This window comes from Staurois parvus, unplaced genomic scaffold, assembly GCF_062004578.1.
Source record: "Staurois parvus isolate SC_StPar_1 unplaced genomic scaffold, SC_StPar_1.0 ptg000244l, whole genome shotgun sequence".
Taxonomy (NCBI): Eukaryota; Metazoa; Chordata; class Amphibia; order Anura; family Ranidae; genus Staurois; species Staurois parvus.
The window spans coordinates 2,967,793-2,988,435 of NW_028318040.1; the positions used below are offsets into that span (position 1 = coordinate 2,967,793).

The 20,643-nt window shown below is 42.0% G+C and overlaps 1 long non-coding RNA gene across 2 annotated transcripts in view; it reads left to right on the top strand.

Moving 5' to 3' along the window:
• LOC149459839 (uncharacterized) overlaps positions 1–20,643 on the top strand; it is a 356,271-nt gene that overhangs the window by 142,261 nt on the left and 193,367 nt on the right. For both annotated transcript variants that reach the window (XR_016313187.1, XR_016313186.1), the window contains exon 2: positions 3,563–3,757. This is a non-coding gene — a long non-coding RNA (uncharacterized LOC149459839). The remainder of the gene's footprint in view (positions 1–3,562; positions 3,758–20,643) is intronic.

The window sequence follows — 20,643 nt, forward strand, 5'->3', positions numbered from 1 at the left end:
GAAGTACGACGGTATATGATCTTCTTCGCACCCACGGCATCACCTCATAGAATCTCTGCATTGCATCTGCAATCACAACGCTGACTTCCCGGATCGCCACTCAGCCATTGGACTCTTGATAGTCGTCTCCCCACACTGCTGCTGGGGGGACTTTTTAACCTAGGCCTGTGTATGGCCTTCAATTGAAGCTGCTTCCGCTCCGCCACTCTGCCATTGGACTCTTGATAGTCGTCTCCCCACGCTGCTGCTGGGGGGACTTTTTAACATAGGCCTCTGTATGGCCTTTAATTGAAGCTGCTTACGCTCCGCCACTCTGCCATGGGCCTCTTGGGTATCCCAGAAGCTGCTCAGCGGGTCAGGGCAATAAAGCTCCCGGTTCGCAGGTTGTTCCGTCTTATGGATGGAAGTACGACGGTATATGATCTTCTTCGCACCCACGGCATCACCTCATAGAATCTCTGCATTGCATCTGCAATCACAACGCTGACTTCCCGGATCGCCACTCAGCCATTGGACTCTTGATAGTCGTCTCCCCACACTGCTGCTGGGGGGACTTTTTAACCTAGGCCTGTGTATGGCCTTCAATTGAAGCTGCTTCCGCTCCGCCACTCTGCCATTGGACTCTTGATAGTCGTCTCCCCACGCTGCTGCTGGGGGGACTTTTTAACCTAGGCCTGTGTATGGCCTTCAATTGAAGCTGCTTCTGCTCCGCCACTCTGCCATTGGACTCTTGATAGTCGTCTCCCCACACTGCTGCTGGGGGGACTTTTTAACATAGGCCTCTGTATGGCCTTCAATTTAAGCTGCTTACGCTTCGCCACTCTGCCATGGGCCCCTGTACCGCCTCCTCTTGCTGCTGCCAGGTCCAGAGTGTGTCATGGGTCCCTGTACGGCCTCCCATTGCTGCTGACTTCATCGCCAGACTCTGCCATGTGCCACTTTCAGGTCTCCTTACACTGTTGGTGGGTTCCATTTTGTGATAGGGTGCTGTATGGCCTTCCATTGCTGCTGCCTCCACCGCCACCCTGCGCCATGTGCCTCTGTCGTCTGCTCACGCTGCTGACGGCTTCCGCTTTTTAACCGAGGCCTGTGTTTGGCTTCCGAATACTGCTGCATCCACCGCCACCCTGCGCCATGTGTCTCTGTCGTCTGCTCACGCTGCTGACGGCTTCCGCTTTTTAACCTAGGCCTGTGTATGGCTTCAGAATAATGCTGCCTACACCGCCACCCTGCGCCATGTGCCTCTGTCGTCTGCTCACGCTGCTGCCAGGTCCATACTGATTCATGGCCCCCTGTACCGGCTCCTCATGAACGTGGTTCAGCGGGTTTGCATCACTTAACGGCAAATCGTTGACAAACGCTGGGACGTTCAGTGTTGTGCGCATTAAGCCAGACACCAAAGGGCAGCACAGACCTGTTATTACTCGCTCAAGCATGGCTGAACAAAACCAGTCTCTACCACAAATTGGACCCAGACCTGCCCAGGGTCTCGTAAGTAGATTGCACGGAGGAGTAGAGTTCGTTATTGGAATTAACTGTGAGGGACTTTTAAACCTAGGCCTGTGTATGGCCTTCAATTGAAGCTGCTTCTGCTCCGCCACTCTGCCATTGGACTCTTGATAGTCGTCTCCCCACACTGCTGCTGGGGGGACTTTTTAACAAAGGCCTCTGTATGGCCTTCAATTTTAGCTGCTTACGCTCCGCCACTCTGCCATGGGCCCCTGTACCGCCTCCTCATGCTGCTGCCAGGCCCGTAATCTGCCATGGGCCCCTGTACCGACTCCTCATGCTGCTGCCAGGCCCGTAATCTGTCATGGGCCCCTGTACCGCCTCCTCATGCTGCTGCCAGGTCCAGAGTGTGTCATGGGTCCCTGTACGGCCTCCCATTGCTGCTGTCTCCATCGCCACACTCTGCCATGTGCCACTTTCAGGTCTCCTCACACTGCTGGTGGGTTCCATTTTGTCATAGGGTGCTGTATGGCCTCCCATTGCTGCTGCCTCCACCGCCACACTGTGGCTCCACACTCTGGTTTTGGCCCCGTGACTGCCCAAATGAGTGAAGTGTGCGGTGATTCTAAGATCGACGGCACTCATCTGCATGTCATACTGACTGACAGTATTATTTCTCTTCCCCAGCAGACTCCAAGGGCATTTAAATTAAAGGTACAGTGTTCTGCACTAATATAAAGGCTCTCTGAAGCCTAGAAACACCCTTTTTATAAGTTAAATTCGCAGCGAATATATTCGGCTCGAAGCGAATTTATTCGGCGAATTCGGCGAATCAGCCGAACCGAATTTTTGAATAATTCGCTCATCTCTAATCAGGTACAAGTACATAGACAGAAGCATGGTCAGGGTGCAGACTGGAAACCGTATTGGATCAGCAGTACAATAGCAACAGGCAGAAGAAAGCTGAAATCAGTGCAGACAGAGTTCAAGGGATGGTCAGGTTGAGCTGGGTCAATAACTGGTATTAGATGCAGGTAATGGGTCACAGGCATACATGATATGCTGTAGACGAGACAGCACTGACTACCCCATCTGGGGCCAACATTAATGACAGATGCACATGTACGAGCACGTGGATGAGCGTGAGCACGTAGATGCGCACGTGCATGAACAGTTGCACCTTTTTTAAGTGAATGTGTAAGACTGTATGCTGGCCTGAGACTTCACATAGTAATCTACCTAAAGGAGCCATCTTGCCTGCTGGCATGATCTTCCTCACAGTTGCAGATAAACAGATACAACTTATTTAAGAGGATTTGTTTCATTTCTGTGTATCACATGAGGCCAGTGTCACTTCACTGTGTGTATGTAAAGTTTTACAACCACTTTAAGCCTAACTCCAGGTTACCCAATTCCCCCATTTGGTCCCTCTTCTGTCCACTGGAGCACCCCTGTAGCAGTAGAAAAAATCCCAAACTCATATACTTTTTTTCCAAGTGTTTTCATCAGACCAATAGAATTAGGAGTTAACGGTCAATATGTTTTTTTCAACTCCAGTCTTTCTCTGTAGATAGTTTTTTTGAGTAATGCTATCTAAAATACTTAAAAAACAAAACTATATTATAAATTAAAAAAAAGATAGGAGTTTTTGGCAGAAAAGACATGCAGTGGGGTTGATTTACTAAAGGCAAATAGACTGTGCACTCTGCAAGTTTGCAAGCAAAAATCCAGTTTTTTTTTTCTTTTAATTTTCATTGCACCTGGTTGGCTATTCTTTACAAAGTGGAGCTTCATCATATTCACAATCTATTTGCCCAATGTCTCTTCTACTAATAAAAATTGTGTTTACTTGCAAATTTTTGTTTGCAGGCTACACAAATTTAACAATTAATTTATTATATGCCGTAGCTAATGTCTACCTGTCAGCTTAGTACTGTTTACTATACAAGTTTGTTATTCATTTTGTTGATATTATGTAAAACTGTCCAATCCTGGACTCACATATGTGTATGCACACAGGTGAACATGCAAATACTTGTTTTTATATCTTCGGCATACAGCATGTGTGTTAGACTATTCTACTAATAATGACTCATTTGTTTTTACGGTACAGGTGCATTGGCAGTTATTTGACCTGGATTAAGGCCTCACACATCTGAACATGGACTTGCCGTTTCCGCCAAAAGAAATACAGAAATAAAGTGTGTTATATCTCATATATAACATGTATATGCTTCTGACTTTTAAACGATTCTCGTGGAAGGATTAAACAGAAGAGTTTTCTTTAATGAGGCGCCATTATTCCCAGGTAATTTACGTTGTTGTCAAACATGTATGCCATTGCTAATTGCCTATTACATTTAGGTACTTTTGAACAGTTGTGTAATCAAGGCACGTATAAAAGATCCTTACCTCAACCTTATTATGGCTGGTATAATTGCAACTTTTGCACGTACTATGAGAGAGTATTCCATTTCTAAGAACATGAAAGAAGAGCAGATGAATTAAAAATAGTCTGTAGGTCAGGGTCGAGCAGAAGAGGAGGAGAAAACAGAACAATTACCCTGTCATTAATAGGAGATGAAAGGAAATGATGAAGTCTAGACAAAAAAAGAGAAGGACAAAAGCTAATTTGCGTATTACAGTGATTAAAGATGGAGGTGCTAAACACAGGGGTCTGTTTAGAAAGGTCAACATAATAATTGCTTTTCATTTTGCCTTACCTCATCCCATTTTGTCCCTAAATGTTGCTTGCTTCTTCTCCAACTTTTAAAAGGTTGACATGGGAAATTGAGCTGTTGAAGTGGAATTATAATGGTAAATATAGACAGACTAGGGAAAAAAACATAAAATAACACTGCAATGCCACTGAAAGAATGTCTTGAGAAAAGTTACTTCTCCAGCTACCCTCCTTTTCCAGGCCTAGGACAGACAATTTTTAGAAATTTGTGAAATCTATGTGTAGCACTACCCTCATAGGAGTTGCTGAGTTTTGGGTCCCCCTATAGTTCTGCACGGCCAGGCAACACATACTTTCCTAACAGACCTGCAGTGGACAGTAACCAGTCCTTGAGCTTGTTTATTGTTTTTCATTAGGATGATTTGAACTTGGATGGGAAAAGGGGTGTATGGGATTCCCAAGGGGGTGGCAACTGAGGACAACCTTCCTGGAATTATGTACAAGTGTCTTTAATAGCAACAATTATCTTCTTGGACAGCTAGCCTGCATCTCCTGATGTACCAACCCAGACCCCAGATACTCCTCTATCCAGCTCTCTGCAGGAATCCCTGGGCAGCGGATCCAGTGCCTGTCACTTAAAATATAAGATAGTCCTGGGTAGCAAGCTAATCCAGTTTCCCACTAGAGTGCTTCTTCCCCTTTCTGGCCTAGGGGGTGTAGGTCTACTCACTCAGTCCTCTGTGATCTGATGGGTTGGTGGCTGATCTCAGGCCTTCTGCTGGGCTGCTCCTTCCCTGCTGCACAGATGGTCCTCGCTCTGGGGGCCGATGAGGTCCTGAGCTTTCCTCCTTTCCAGCTCCTCTGTAGAAGGTTGTAGGGGAAGGAGGGGGGCTGAATTTCCACCTCAGATCACTGCAGCACATCTGATCAGAAGTGGGAGTGGGTACCTGTCAAAACCAGGTACCCGCTCCCTCAAAAAAATTGCCATATGTGGCAGTAGTGGGGGGAGGATACTGTAGCTGGCCAGCTAAGACCAGTCCTAGGTTGTTAATATGGTTCACATATATGTGTATACCAAACCTGCCAATAACCTCAGTACAGTGTATATGTACATATGTTAAAGCCAAAAGCAGAATCATTGCTGTAATTTATGTCTTTGATTGTTATATGACATTTATATATTCATTGTGTTAGCAGAAGCAGAAAAGGAAAATATGCCTTTAAGAGTTAGTTAAAGATGAGCCAATCACAGACAGCCTCATACTGTACAGAGCCTTAACCAATCCCAGCCAGTTTCACATCTATGCCTGTGTAAAACTCCCTGCTAGGATTTTCTAGAGACACATGCTCACCAGACAGAAGAGGAAACAGACAGTTCCAATCAGAAAAGCTTTATGGAGGCAGAGAAGGCCAAATAGGTATTTAATGCACTTGTGTGTTCCTCTATTGTTTGGCAGTGCAGGTGGATCTGTGTGTTGAAACTGTTGTGTGTGTTTTACTTGTAGTTCCACCGAATCGAATCGAAATTATGAATTTACCGAATCTAACAAATTTATCAAGCTATCAAATCAAACCACTGTAATATAAAGAAATAAGCTACTGTATGATAAACGAAACAAGTCATTGTAAGCAGTTTTATGAAGAAGATTGAAGTTATTAAAGAAGTTAACTAAAGTATTCGGTGTGCTCTTTAAACCTACTGCATCCATAGAGCGGCATTGGAGGAATTACAGAGTAAAGTCAGTCTAATCAAACAAAGAAACAACAATTGCATAATTTTTCTAATGCCACAGCGCACAAGGCACCAAAGGGTGCTGCGCCTGCCACAGATACAAACGAGTGAAAACTTCCCCTTTTGGGTGAAGTTCTGTTTAAGCTGGCCATACATGGATCGAAATCCTGCAGGGACCGGACAAATTTCAATGAATGTATGGGTAGGCTGGTTGTACACAAGTTGATCTATCGATCAACTTGTGTACAACCAGCCTGTCAGCTTTTTCCTGAACAATCAGTGCCGCTGCCTATAGCCGGCAACACTGATCATTGTATTTTGACAGGGGGAAAGCTTCCCACTGTCAGAGTATAATAGCTCAGTGAGAAGGATTCCCTTATTCGCCTTGGATGTGTGGATGATGGAAATCGGATAATTTTGCACATGAGTGGCCCACAAAATAGCCAATCATGCAAAAAAAAAAAGTTCAGAAAGCTCTTACATTGAGAAATGTATTATAAAATAGTTCTTTCCCAGTCAGAAGTTGCCTTGGCTTTTTAAAAGCATTTTGGAAGGTTGACATGATCAGGTGTCTTCACCCCTTTCTTTCTCGCTAATTAAAGGGACTGGACAACTTAGGTGGAGAAGGCCTCATGACATCAAACTGCAAAGATGCATGTTGAAGATCTAGGCAACTTCTGACTAGAAAGTACTGGTGAAACAACTATTTTATAGTTATTCCTTACATTTTTGGCTATTTTGCATGGAAACTAATGGGATTATAGGTAGTTTCATTTATACTTTAAACCCACAATACTGCAAACAGTCCTATTGTTATGTGTAACTTTTTCTGCTGCATAGTTTGAATTGATGTATAGAAAATAGTTTTTTTTATATTATCTCATTGCTGACTGAAAACAATAGACTCTACAGCAATGATTGGTACAGTGGCTGCAGTTGGTTGTCCAAAACTACTGTTCGGCTGACTTTTTTCTGCCCGGCTCCTTCAATTTCTCAGTCAAAGTTTGTGTGGCTGGATGGTGTTGGCAGGACCACCCATAGCTCAAATTTTATCTGAAATTTGAGCTGGTTATTGTCGGATTTGGGTTGCATGCACTAGATAGAGAAAGCAAATGTTTTATTATTGGAAGAAAAGGTGCTTGTTACCCTACATATGCAAATAATAATAAGAATATTTAATAACATTACAAATAGAATGAATAATGCATATACACATGTGACTAATTAATTATGTAAACATTTTGTCAAAATGCTTCTAATATATGTTTTTTCAGCTAGGTTACTCCTCCTCAAAGCAAATTAACCAATTCAATACCGGGCAATTTTACACTGTCCTGCCCAGGCCAGTTTTCAGGTTTCAGCGCTCTCACACTTTGAATGACAATTGCGCGGTCATACAACATTGTACCCAAACTAAAATTTTATCATTTTCTTCACACAACTAGAGATTTCTTTTGGTGGTATTTAATCACCGCTGGGGTTTTTATTTTTTGCTAAATTAACAAAAAGGTACCAAAAATTTTGAAAAAAACACATGTTTTTCTTTGTTTCTGTTATAAAAGTTTGCAAATAAATAATTGTTCTTCATAAATTTAGGCCAAGATGTATTCTGCTACATGTCTTTGGTGAAAATAACCCAAATTAGGATGTATTTTTTAGTTTGTAGGAAAGTTATAGAGTTCCCAAACTATGGTATAGATCTAAATATTGATCAATCCTGAAGTACTGACAGCCAATCTAATTTCTTGAGGTCCAAGAATGTCAGAACAGTACAGATATCCCCCAAATGACCCCTTTTTGCAAAGTAGACAGTCCAGCGTACTTCATAAGAGGCATGGCGAGTTTTTTGAAATTGTATTTTGTTTGTCATAATTTTTCGGAAAATTAAAAAATTAAAAAAATTAGTTTCACTATTTTTTTTTTACATATTGTCACCAGTGCAGTACAGCGTCATCATATAACTGGCATGGCGGTGATCAGGGACACTGACTGGTGACAGTATGAAAAAAAAAATATATATATTTTTTTTTAATTTTTTTTATTATTTTTTATTAAATTTTGTTTCTTTTTTTTTTTTTTTTTTTTTTTTAGGATACAATTTGAAATACGAAATTATAAATTATAATCTGTATTTCAATGGTTTTTATTAATTTTAAACAGTATAAAACAGAGGCAACAAAACACGCCCACGCAGGGGCTATCAATTGCACCGATAGAAAATGCATAATAGAGCAGACAACGCTCTAATTCCAATAAGGCAAAACGTATGCCCACGTAGGGGCTATCAATGGCACATAGGTAACAATAACATCAGTGAAACTCAGATTATCGCAACTAAAGACAGCTGTCCACTGTCACATCAAAACAAACAGAAAAGGAAAGAAGAAAAGCAGAGAAGAAAGAAAGAGAAAAAACAAAAAAAAAACAAAAACACACACCAGAGAGCAAGGTTCCATGAGCGCCAATACAAAACTCCATCACCTCCCTACACTGGCCGGGGGGAGCGTGGGAAAGGCATATTGCAACCATGGCTCCCATATTTCCAAAAATTTATGTTGAGAGTCGTTGCATATACTCGACATCTGTTCATTGAGCATCATAGTAGTCATACGATCCCGCACCCCCTGAAAAAGTACAAACGGACTCTTCCAGGCCTGGGCAATTGTCCTAGTGGCCGATAAAAACAAATAGGAAGCCAACCGCTGCTGACGAGCCAAGAGGCCCGGTATGGGGCAATGAAGCAAAGCATACCGAGCATCCCGGCGTATGGAGAGATGAAACAAAGTGAAAAGGAGGCCAAACACACGAGACCAAAAACGAACCAACCTCGGGCATGACCACCAGATATGCACTACATCGCCACGATGGCCACAACCCCAAAAACATTGATCACTACAGGCAGGGTTAGCCTGGGCCAAACGAGCCGGCACCCAATACCAACGAAACAATACCTTATAGGCTGCTTCCAGCGTGGTCGTATTAAACGAACATTTAGCTATGAGGGACCAGGCTTTATTCCAGTCCTCCGGATCCACAGCCATTCCCAGGTCGCGTTCCCACTGAACTACATATGAAAGAGAAGTGTGCGACGAGCATCTGTTCAAAGCTGCGTAAAGAAGGGAGATAAGGCCCGGGGCGCCCGGACGCTGCTGGCAAAGCCGTTCAAAGGCAGATGTCTGATATGGGAAAGCAGAAGTGGCCCTCAGCGAGAGTAGCCAGTGCCGCAATTGAAGGTACCGAAAAAATTCCGCTGGGGGAACATCCCGAGACTCCCGGAGGACATTCCAGGTGGGAAAGGACCGAAAAATCAAAAAGTGTCGCACCTGTGAGAAACCATGAGCCACCCACCAAGAAAATGCCCTCGGGTGATCTAGACCCGGCGGGAAAAGAGGGTTATTAACGATTGGAAGCAAGGGCAAGAAAGGTGACATCAGGCCACTGGAGTAACGTACCGAGTCCCAGACTCGTAGGCCATGGAGCAACATCGGACTCAGCGCCGTAGGGCGCAGGGCAGGGGGAAGCCATAGAAGTGTCGATAGTGCGATAGGGGCACAATTAGGCAGTTCCAGCAGGACCCAGAGAGGAACATCGGAGGAAGCGTGCAACATAGACAGCGGGGCAATTTGGCTCGCCTGATAATACTTAGTTACATTGGGTACCCCAAGACCACCTTGGAGTCTATGAGCAAAGAGCGTATTTCTAGAAACTCTGGGATGCTTATTGGCCCAGATAAAACGCATAAACTTCGCCTGAAGCAACCGAAGAAAATGAGGGGGAACCCGCACTGGGAGGGTGCGAAAATAATATAACAATTTCGGCAAGATGGTCATTTTCACTGAATGAACCCGTCCTATCCAAGACAGGTGCGGAAATTGCCAGGAATGCATAAGAGAAGATAAGGAGCTAAGCAAAGGATAATAATTTGCAGCAAAAAGGGAGTCATAGGTGGGGGTCAAGCGAATGCCCAAGTATTCAAGAGAAGAGGAAGCCCACCGGTAAGGGAAGTGGGATTGTAGGCGCGAAACCAAATCTGAAGCCAAAGTAATATTGAGAGCAACGGTTTTATCCAAATTAATACGTAGACCCGAGATCAAGGAAAAGCGCTCAAGAACCCGTTGCAAATTAGGAAGCGTCGTCAGAGGATTAGTAAGGGTCAAGAGGGCATCGTCCGCAAAGAGGCTCAGCTTAAACTCCTGTCCCGCGTATGGAACCCCCGATACATTGCAGTCGGTCCGGAGCGCTAAAGCCAGTGGCTCAAGCGCCAGGACAAAGAGCGCCGGGGACAGCGGGCAGCCCTGCCTCGTCCCTCGCCCAACAGGAAAGGGATCCGAGAAATACCCAGCGTATTTAACGGAAGCCGAAGGAAAGGAATACAAGGCTTGAATCCAAGAGAGAATAGAATCCCCGAAACCCCAGCGAGACAGCACAAACCGCAGATATTCCCAGGATAGAGAATCAAAAGCTTTATATATGTCCAAGGACAGTAAGAATCCTGGTATTTTCCATTGTTGCAGAAAATGTATAAGATGGACCATGTTTCTTTTTTTTAAGATTTTATTTTCATATTTCACTATGACCAAAGTAGTACATTGTTACCATAGTAACATTGTACTACTTTGGGGAAGTGATCAGTATTTTTTTTTTTTTTTACACAATTTGCTTATAGCAAAGAATTACTTTGCTATAAGCAAGCATTTACCTGAATGACATCGATTCATTCAGGGTTTTTTTTTTTGTGCTTAGCTGTGATTTGGCCACAGCTAATCACATGACATGTGCATGTGATTAGCTGTGACCATTCACAGCTAGACACTAGTATACAATGGATGGCATGAATGAAGCCATCCATTGTATACAACTGTCATGGGACCTGCTGTGATTGGTCACAGCAGGTCACATGGTACCGGCAACGGGGGCCGATACTCAGATCTGTCATTGGCCGTGTCTGAGGTACACGGCCGGTGGCAGATCGTGCCGATGCACGGCTCTGCAGGAGCGCAATCTGCGCATGTGCGTGAGGACGCCATATGGCGTCTACCCAGAACGCTGATGACATTTGCCGGCCGCCATTCGGCCATAGGGCGGGTGGCAAATGGTTAATGGTCCTGAGGAAGCGACTCTGCAAAATGTGTTGACTTATCAATATGCTTATCATGAAGATCTGTATAAATACTTTTCACTATTATGTATGATGGAGGAGATTGTATAATTGTATAATGGGGCTATTATGGATTACAGAGACATAGTGACGTTACTTCCGGCGTAGGCAACATTTTGGTACACCCAGAGAGTACACCCAGCATTTTACACCTGAGGCTCTGTAAGCTTGATTTTATCAATGAAAATGTGAGTGGCAATTTGCTGGTTTATTTTATGCAAAATAAACATACAGTTAGGGGTGGACTGACAACTCATGGGGCCTCGGGCAGTAGGGGGTCATGGGGTTCCCTACTGACCCCGGGCCCTCGAGCAGTGCCCGAGTTTCCAAATGGTCAGTCTGCCCTTGCATACAGTATCGCACTATAGGAGGATTTTTCTTTTTCTTTCCAATCTATATGTTAGTTGGCTGATTATATCATCCTACCTAAAAGAAGTTTGGATATCAGGATTGGTCATACCTATTGCTCCACAAGGGGGATACCACCACTACTGCTAACCTGGATTCGTATATGCTGATTGGTTGTATTGCTATATCTTATATTGTGAAGGCTTATTGGCCCTTTGGGGTAGCTGCATGAAGGTGAGGGGGCAATCCAGTCGGTGACGGATCCCAATTTTTTCACCTATATCCCCTATATTACCGTGGAATTTTCCACCTGTTTGAAGTATTCACATGGGGACATTTGTTGCTTATCATTATTACATTATTTAGTGGCACATTATTTGTGGCATTATGTGGCTTAAAGGGTTTTTTATTTTTGTTCTTTATATGTTATTTGTATTTATTTATTTTTCAGCACATTGTGATATAGTGTTGTGACACTTTTTTTATGTTTGTGCTCACACAAATAAATCCCAATTAGAGATTTGATCACATGAGTCAAACATTGTTTGTTTTGGTCACTTATCACATTTTGTAGCACATTTATGTGGTAGGACTTTGTGTGGTCCAAAAGTTGTGTTTGGAGTCAGGTTTCATTTTGACAGTCTCACTTTCATTTATTCACGCCAGTTGTGAATCTTCTGGTCACAGCACTTTTTTCCAGGCATAATTTATGCCATTGTTTCATCACTTTATTTGTGATTTATGTCACTTTTTTTTCCTGATTTAAGGGATGCATGTTTATTGTCTCACCATTTTCGTCAGTGTGTGATTTTTCGTTTACACATATATATATTTGTTGCACATTTTCACATGATATTGTCCTTTTTGATGTGTATATTTTCTTTGTTAGAATTCATCTGAGATTTATATTTATACAATAATTATGCCTTTTGAAGTGTATTTAGGTACTGTATATGGAAGCGCAACACCATTTTCTTTTTACTACTTGCCCAATTTTAACAATTCTGTTTTATGCTATGTGAATAACGTTATATGTATTTTTTAATTGAATATTGTGACTAAGCCCTGTGGGTGGGGCAAAATAAGTCAGGGGCATGGCCTGGATGGAGTCTAGGCTGAGGTTGCTCTCAGTTTTTACATGAGGGTTTTGTGTGCTGTGCGGCTCCTAGGACTTCTTTTTTCTTCTTCATTGACTTCCGTGGAACTGAGATGAGCTCTTGTCCTGCCTGCACTCGCAGCTGTTGTCAGGACCTACTAAAGTCTGAAACAGCACCTCTAATTTTTTTGTATGGGGTCATAGTGAGGTAGTATTTGTAGATATACTCTAATAAAAATATAAACACTACCTATGGTGCTTCAGTGGCTCAGTGGTTGTTTTGTAGTTCTGGTGTCCTAGGTTAATTCCCTCTAGGGGCACCATCTTCGTAGTGTTTATATATTCTGCATTATAGTGTGTATTGATATATTTTGCCAGATTTGTATTGGTTTCCCCTTCATACTCCATGCTTATTATCACAACTTACATACACACTGGATTTAATTGTCCAAAATGGCCTTAGTCAGATTATCTAGCACATCATGGCTGGTCCTAACTTCATGCTGATAAAAGATAAGGGTTGATCAAACTTGGAACAGTCCCCATACCAGTACAGAAAGTGCAAGGATTGCTGGTCACTATGCTCAGTACTACAGGAAGTAGGTTCTAAGTTTTACCTATCTTCCTTTTGCACCTTCACAACTCCGTTCATCCCCTGGAAGTAAAAGAAAAGCCTTGTGTAAGCTAGACGTCTCTTAAGTCATAGCATACACCGGGCTATGGATTCACTGTGTGACAGCGCTCATTGGAACAGCACTGTTACATGGAGTGTATTACATGCTCCTCTCTACCCAGCACAATACAGCACAACCTCAAAATCTTAATCATGTATAGTGTCATATATTAAAATAAATATTTATAGGCCTAGTGATTCAATGGCACATTAGGCCTTATTAGCAGTTTATACTTCAACACCATTTAGCCCTGCATAAAACATTTCTTACTTCCAGTGATATCTCTCCCCTAATTAGTATACTTGAGTAAAAAGCCAGATCACCACCACTGTGAATAGGGAGTATAACATTAGATCCGAAAGAGTATGCTTGTGATACTGAAAATTAAAACTCAGTTACAAAAGAGAAGAGTTCACTTGTGGTCCTTTTAAATATCAAAGTTTAGGGCTCAGGTATACCAAAAAAGGGATCCTCTTGTTTATCTTATATGGTGAGAATTAAATGAATATCTAATGAAGGTAATTTATGTGTCATTGGGAACTTGCTAAGGTGCATGCTACCCACAAGTAAGTTCTCAATTTTGATGGATATTCAATATATATAGTTGTAGAAGGGAATACAAATATTACGTGCGGGACATTTTTTGTCTCATAAACTAAATTGGGAACCAGCCACCTATCTCACAAGTTTTTTTTTTGTTAAATCCTTAAAATAGCAGCTCTATATTATCCTACATGGTCCATCAGTGGCTTCCCAGGGGACATCAGATGAGAAATAACAGTTGCTTTCAAATAGATATTTTGGGTAACAATCATAATTCAAATCCATTTTAAATTTTAGACCCCATAACATATAATTTTGGTAATAATCATAATTCAAATGCATTTTAAGTGTCATACCTCATAACATATAAGTGTAGAAGGTGCTCTGATCTCTTGGACTCCATTTGACATCACTGGGTGCCTGAGTAGCCAACCACCGATCAACAGTCAAATGAGAGAAATGGAGTGATCTGCGATCATGTGCATAGTCTAACATTAAGGCAGTCTCCTGACTTAGAGATGAGCTGACACTGCATGTAAAATGAAGCTGAGCCTCTGATGAAGTGTCATCCCATGCTCTACATACAGTGACTATTACGTGTTGCATTCGCAGCGGCAGGTAGGGCCACATCACTTCCTTCAGCCAATATACCTCTGTTACCTCACTCCCAGTAACAGAATGAGATCCTGTTGGACACCTAGTGCAGATCTCATTCGTGTCCTATATTAACTCTTCCATTTCTGTATCAAACAGGTTGGCTGAGGACCTCCATAACATCTGCTCCTGGTTGCTATGGGAGATGGATCTCTAGGGAGGGGGCCCAAATAGCAATCCTCTCGCTACCAGAGGACACCTCACCTAGGTACCACACCTCAACTGGCTGTTTAGTGTCTTAGACGTTAGTGCATTACCAATGGCAACTACCTTTAGCATACTGACTTGACACTGTAAATTATTCGTTCCCCTCTAGTGCTTTTACAGATCCAGGTTCTTTACTGATCACTATGTGCAAACATAATACAAAGCGCAAACGGTCCATTTCTCATAACCCTGACTAACAATCGGCCCAGGCATACCTTTTCGAGCATTAGTCCACAATGGCAGAGTCCATATTTGGTGGCACGCCAGGATCATCAGTCTAGTAGGTAAAAGAGATGGCTTCTTGTAGTTCTGGAAGGTAACAACAGCAACACAGCAGCACACCGACACACTTGCGGTCTAGGGACTCTTGGACCTCAACCTTCCCCCAATTTATATTTAAGGTGGGCTGGCTGAAGCCCCAACAATCCAGTGCACCTGGAACAGTGAATTTAACTCTTTTGCAACCCAACCTGGGCCAAACACTGACTTAAAAAACAGTACCCAACTTGCTTACATACATACATGTCTTGGATCTTAATGGTCAAATACAATGAGTGAGGCTGGAGGACGTTAACCTATTGCTTTGCTCTGCATGAACAAAGCACAGGTTCACTTTAAAGTGACACAGATTAGTGGTTAAAATAATTATTTTTAAGTATAAATTCTTAACTCAGAAAAGTACCTTCAATTGCTCTTAGCTTCCTCTAAAGTTCCAAATTTATTTTTTGTTGCTCTGATCTGACATCCTGCTAGAGGGTGGCTATGTTCATTCTCCATATTCCAATGCAAGACATTAAATGAATAGAGAAGCTGGAGTGTGCATAGCACACTGTGATCTGGGTACTCCAGCTGGAACTGGAACTCTCAGTGCCAGCCATTTCAAGTGTTTTTTTCCTTTAAAATAACAAACATGCCATACTCACTTGCTCTGTTCAATGGTTTTGCACAGAGCAGCCCCAATCCTCCTCTTCTTGGGTCCATCGCAGGTGATTCTGGCCCCAACCCCCTGCCTAATGCCCCCAGAGCAAGCTGCTTGATTTGGGGGCACTTGCACATGCTCGCTTCTGAGCCACCTCTGTGTGTCTATGAGTCTATGGGACACACAGAGCGCTGTAACCCCCCCCCCCCGCCCGCTCCCTTCTCACTTGCTGTGACTGACAGCAGCGGTAACCAATGGCGACATGGGGATCATTTTTGTTGCACCACAATGCAAAGAATCTTTGCCTTGGTATGTGTGTACCCTGTATGGCTGTCTTTGTGTTTAGGTGGACAGTTAGGGAGGGGAGTAAAATGAGGCTGTATCACCAGTTTCTATGGCTCCCTCCCCAACTGCAATGTAAACTAGGCCTAAAATAGCAGTAAATATAATATAAAGTGCAAAATCCTGTGAGCTGCTATGCTAAAAAACAAAAATAATGCAAAAAATTATTTTTACAAAAAATTGTGAATCGCCCACGCTATTCACATTTCAATACAAAATGTGTAATATCATATATAACAGTCCAGTTTCACTCTTCACCTATGTTTAGAACCATATAAAACAACTCTAACAAGTGACATAAACATCTGTAAAATGTAAACATCTGATAAAAATAGTCCTGAATTGATGTATATCTTCACAGATGCTTTAATTCCACAGTGCTTCTTAAAACACCCCGTGCTTTTATATACTGCAAACCAAGGAACGTGTGTATCCACCTCCACTGGATGTGCTCTCACCTGATATATATGACCGAACCGCTAGGTGAGGTCATAAATGGCATGTGTCCAATCGGCATAAATCTCCTCCACTTTCTTAGATCTCCTCCTCCTCATATGTGCATTGAAAAGAGATGACCAGAACATAGTGCTTTATCCTTATAAAACAGCTGCAGTGGGGTCAACAACAACGTTACTGCTCCCTGCTGAAGCTGCTGTCAGCGGAGCACTAGCACTGGCACTGGCACTTGTACTTCCTTACTTCTTCTCCAACTACACGACTACCCTGACCCTGGGAGATTTCCTCTTACTTTTCACCTGGACAGGAAGCAAGATTTCCTCTTTTCTTGATGACACAAATTGTAGATTTTAGCAAAGTTTCTTTTTGTAAGAGAATACGAATGGCTCTCAGGATTACTTCACAGATGAAACTTTATACAGTTTTCTGGGCTTTGTAATGCTGGCAAACTGTGAAGTACTATTAAAAAAGTGCTAAAGAATGAATAGAAGTCAATGAGACCTGTTCTTATCTGAATGATGCACTGAAGTATGTTTTAGAAATATCCTGCAACTTTGGATATGTTATACTAAAAGCTTACCTACCAACAAAGTTGGGTCTTCCAGCATGACAATGACCCAAAACATACCGCCAAGGCAACAAAGGAGTGGCTCAAGAAGAAGCATATTAATGTCATGGAGTGGCCTAGCCAGTCTCCAGACCTTAATCCTATAGCAAATGTATGAAGGGAGCTGAAATTTCAAGTTGCCAAGCAACAGCCAAGAACCTTTAAGGATTTAGAGAAGATCTGTAAAGAAGAGTGGCCAAAAATCCCTGAGATGTGTGCAAACCCGGTAACCAACCACAAGAAACGTCTTACCTCTGTGCTTGCCAACAAGGGTTTCTCTGCCAAGTACTAAGTTATGTTTTGCTTGGGGATCAAATACTTATATTACTCACTGAGCTGCAACTCAAATTACAACATTTGTATCATGTGTTTTTTCTGGATTTTTGGTTGATATTCTGTCTATCATTTAAAATACACCTATGATAAAAATTATAGGCCCTTCATTTCTTTGTAAGTGGGCAAACGTACAAAATCTGCAGGGGATCAAATAATTATTTTCCCAACTGTATATGCTTACACCTTTGCTATAGTTTTAAATACAGAATTAAAAAAAAAGAAAAAACTTGCACAAATCTTATAAAACGCTTGTAAGACACCCAAAAGAAAAAAATCTTCAAAACTACAAAGAATACACTCTGCTTACGCTCAGCTTAGGCGTGATCCCAGGCTGAAGTTGATACATGTGCAAAAACACTTGCACAAAGCTCGTAAAATGCCTGGAAACCCAAAATCATTAGGAATAAACTCTGCTCATGCTTTGCTCATGGGTGAATGCAGGCTTACACTTTTTAAATGCATTTAGGAACTTTTTGCAAATCACAAATGACCAAATGTCAAGGCAAATGAACATTATGTAACACATTTCTCAAAAGCAGATGTACTGTACTTGATGTCATTTTTATTTTATCCTTTCCTTAACACCATATAAGGTATTTTCAGTGCAGACATGCACCCAGACATTATATAATAACAGCTTCAAATAAAACTAACACAGCTCTGAGAATTCTGATACTTTGTCCTGAATTATTCCTCTGTGTCTAATTCTGCCTGGTGAGAAATAATAGAAATCTTTATGAGCACAGTGTTTTAATAAACCCCATTTGTTGCTCGGCTGTATAGGGGGAGAGCAAATGCACTTAACATCTGCCTAAGCCTCGGAGACTAACAAATTCAGTGTTCATATTGTCTGCGCTGGCACAAACACTCTACAGTACAGCTATCTTTAGTGCTCTTAAGCTTTTTGCCAAGACAAATGGCTTGCCTAATAGTATCCCAGCTGTCAGAAAGGCCATGTGAGCTTTGTTAGATGCCTCTACGTTAGGATTTACATAATAGTGCACCACATGTACAAGAGTTTTCCTAAAGTTTCCAGTGGGCAAGGAGCAGAAAAGGCCCTTTGTTTTTCTCTGATTTAATACATCTAGAATCTTTTGTTGGATCACATCTTATGGTCAAGTCATTGATTAATAGACATAACGGATAACAGATTATGTTCCAGAACGATTACATGCAAATGAAGTGCTGTCCGAGTGGTCATTTACTGTTGTATGTACCTGCAAATTATAATTTTCTTGTAATATTTTTTGGCTCACTTACTGCACATGACTGCTTTGAAGCAATCACATATAAAGAATAGAAAGGATCAGAAAACATTGAAAACTTATTCTAAATAGCAAAAATTGGGAAGTGCTGCCATTAGGGTGCTAATACCCATTATCAGAGTACATTTTCCAGAGGAATAAATTCATTCAAAGATGGTGAAAATCCTCCAGAACCCATTTGTGAACACAGACTGGCTGTCTGTGTAATATGACCAACATGAGGATCAGATATGACCTGTGGAGAAAGACATATTCCTGACCTCTCTACATGGAGTACAGGACTGCGACTCTCCCCATGTGAATGCAAACACCTTGCAGCACACGATTGATGCACTACATTGCTCAGAGGGCTGTGTGGTAGGCGATTTCCAGGACTTTTTCCTGTAGACTACGGGCAATATTCAGCTAGCATGGCAGCTAACATGGACACTGTTGAAAGCAAACAATTGAGAGCTATTCTCAACTCATTCATCATCAGACAAGACCCGAATTTACAATTTAAAAGGCTCGAGGCCACATTCAGAAGGAAAATGGAAGATTTATTTTCTGATCTAACTGCCACCACCTCTAGAGTTTAACTCTTCAGAGCATAGTGGATCAGATGGAAGCAGCTCATACCTCCCTGGAAAGTCACTTCATAGCTCACCAATTGCACTTGGATGACTTAGAAGTCAGGAGCAGGAAAAATAACATCAAAATCAGAGGTATACCTGAATCTATGCCAGAAAAGGATACCACTAATACTCCTGACGCTAAACCCAGTAATATTGTGTGTCAAACTCATTTCTTTCTGGGTAGAAACAAATTAGGCATAAAGCATGGGAAAAGGCACTCTTGACCTAGTGGGGTACAAATCAATATCCTTCCCTATCTGTCTTGCAGGACACCATTTATAAAAAATCAGCTTAAACTAGTCTACTAGACTGGTTGAAGAATAATATTCAGCCTCCTCTACTTTCCTGCTACCTCACTTTCTAAAGGTTTTCTTGATCTGATTTCAATTGCATTTTAACAAGACAGTTCAGATTTTATCCCCATCTACATACAACTATCCCCCAATACCCTTTATCAAGTCCTTCTAAGACAGCACTATTTCCTTAAGTTTAGATGCACATCCCTGAGCCAACAACAACTCCCAGCCTCTTTCATCTACACAGACAAACTGATCAAAAGACTGCTTCCCTAATGTTCTGGTGCAGCTACCTCTCTTGATCTAGCCTTCCATCTCTTTGGCTATACCTTCCCCACTGTTTGTTCCTTTCTTTTTTTTTCTCTACAAATATACCTGTCAGATTACCTGGGAGTTTTGTCTGGCAAGGGATCTATCTGCTTGAATGAGGCGACTCTTTCATCCTTGTTTGCTTCCTAGCCTCAGACATCTTCTAGGCTGAAGCCACTTGGCTATTTTGTAACCATCTCAGATACCGTTACAGGAGTATTACTATATTATTCATCCTTGGGCTGTTGGGCTACCTTAACTTCCTTCCCCACCCCATTCATTTGGGGGTCTGTTTTGATGCTATTGCTTATGTTGTTACTCCCTTGGGAATTTAGTCATTACTTAAACTGGTACAATGAATAACTCAAGTCCCCACTTTATAATGGGACTTTATTATTCCTGTGTTCCTACATGGCCAATAATTACTTCTATAAGACCCCAACCTGCTTTTTTTTTGGTGAGTATAACCCATCTTGAGATGAGCATGTTTTGTCTTCCATTGATCTTATGTTTCAGTCTGGATGATAGGCCCCACAGCAATGTGGGTGTTCTCTGTTTTATTATACAGTGAGAAATTTGTACTCATCATGTACAGATTATGTGCAATATGGATTTATGTGTCATGGTTGTCAATATTGCTGTTACCTGTTATATTACAATATGCTTTTTTCATTGACATTATTGATCTCACTCAACATTATAAAGGGGATTTACTAAAACTGGTGCACTCAGAATCTGGTGCGGCTCTGCATGGTAGCCAATCAGCTTCAAACTTTAGCTTATTCAATTAAGCTTTGACAATAAGACCTGGAAGCGGATTGGGTTCTATGCAGATTTACAACAGATTTAGCACTCTCCAGTTTTAGTAAATAACCCCCTTTGAGTCTTCGGCCATTCGCTGCTGTGGAATACAGAACTACTGCAAAATATATGGCAGTTTACTCCCCATTAAAACACC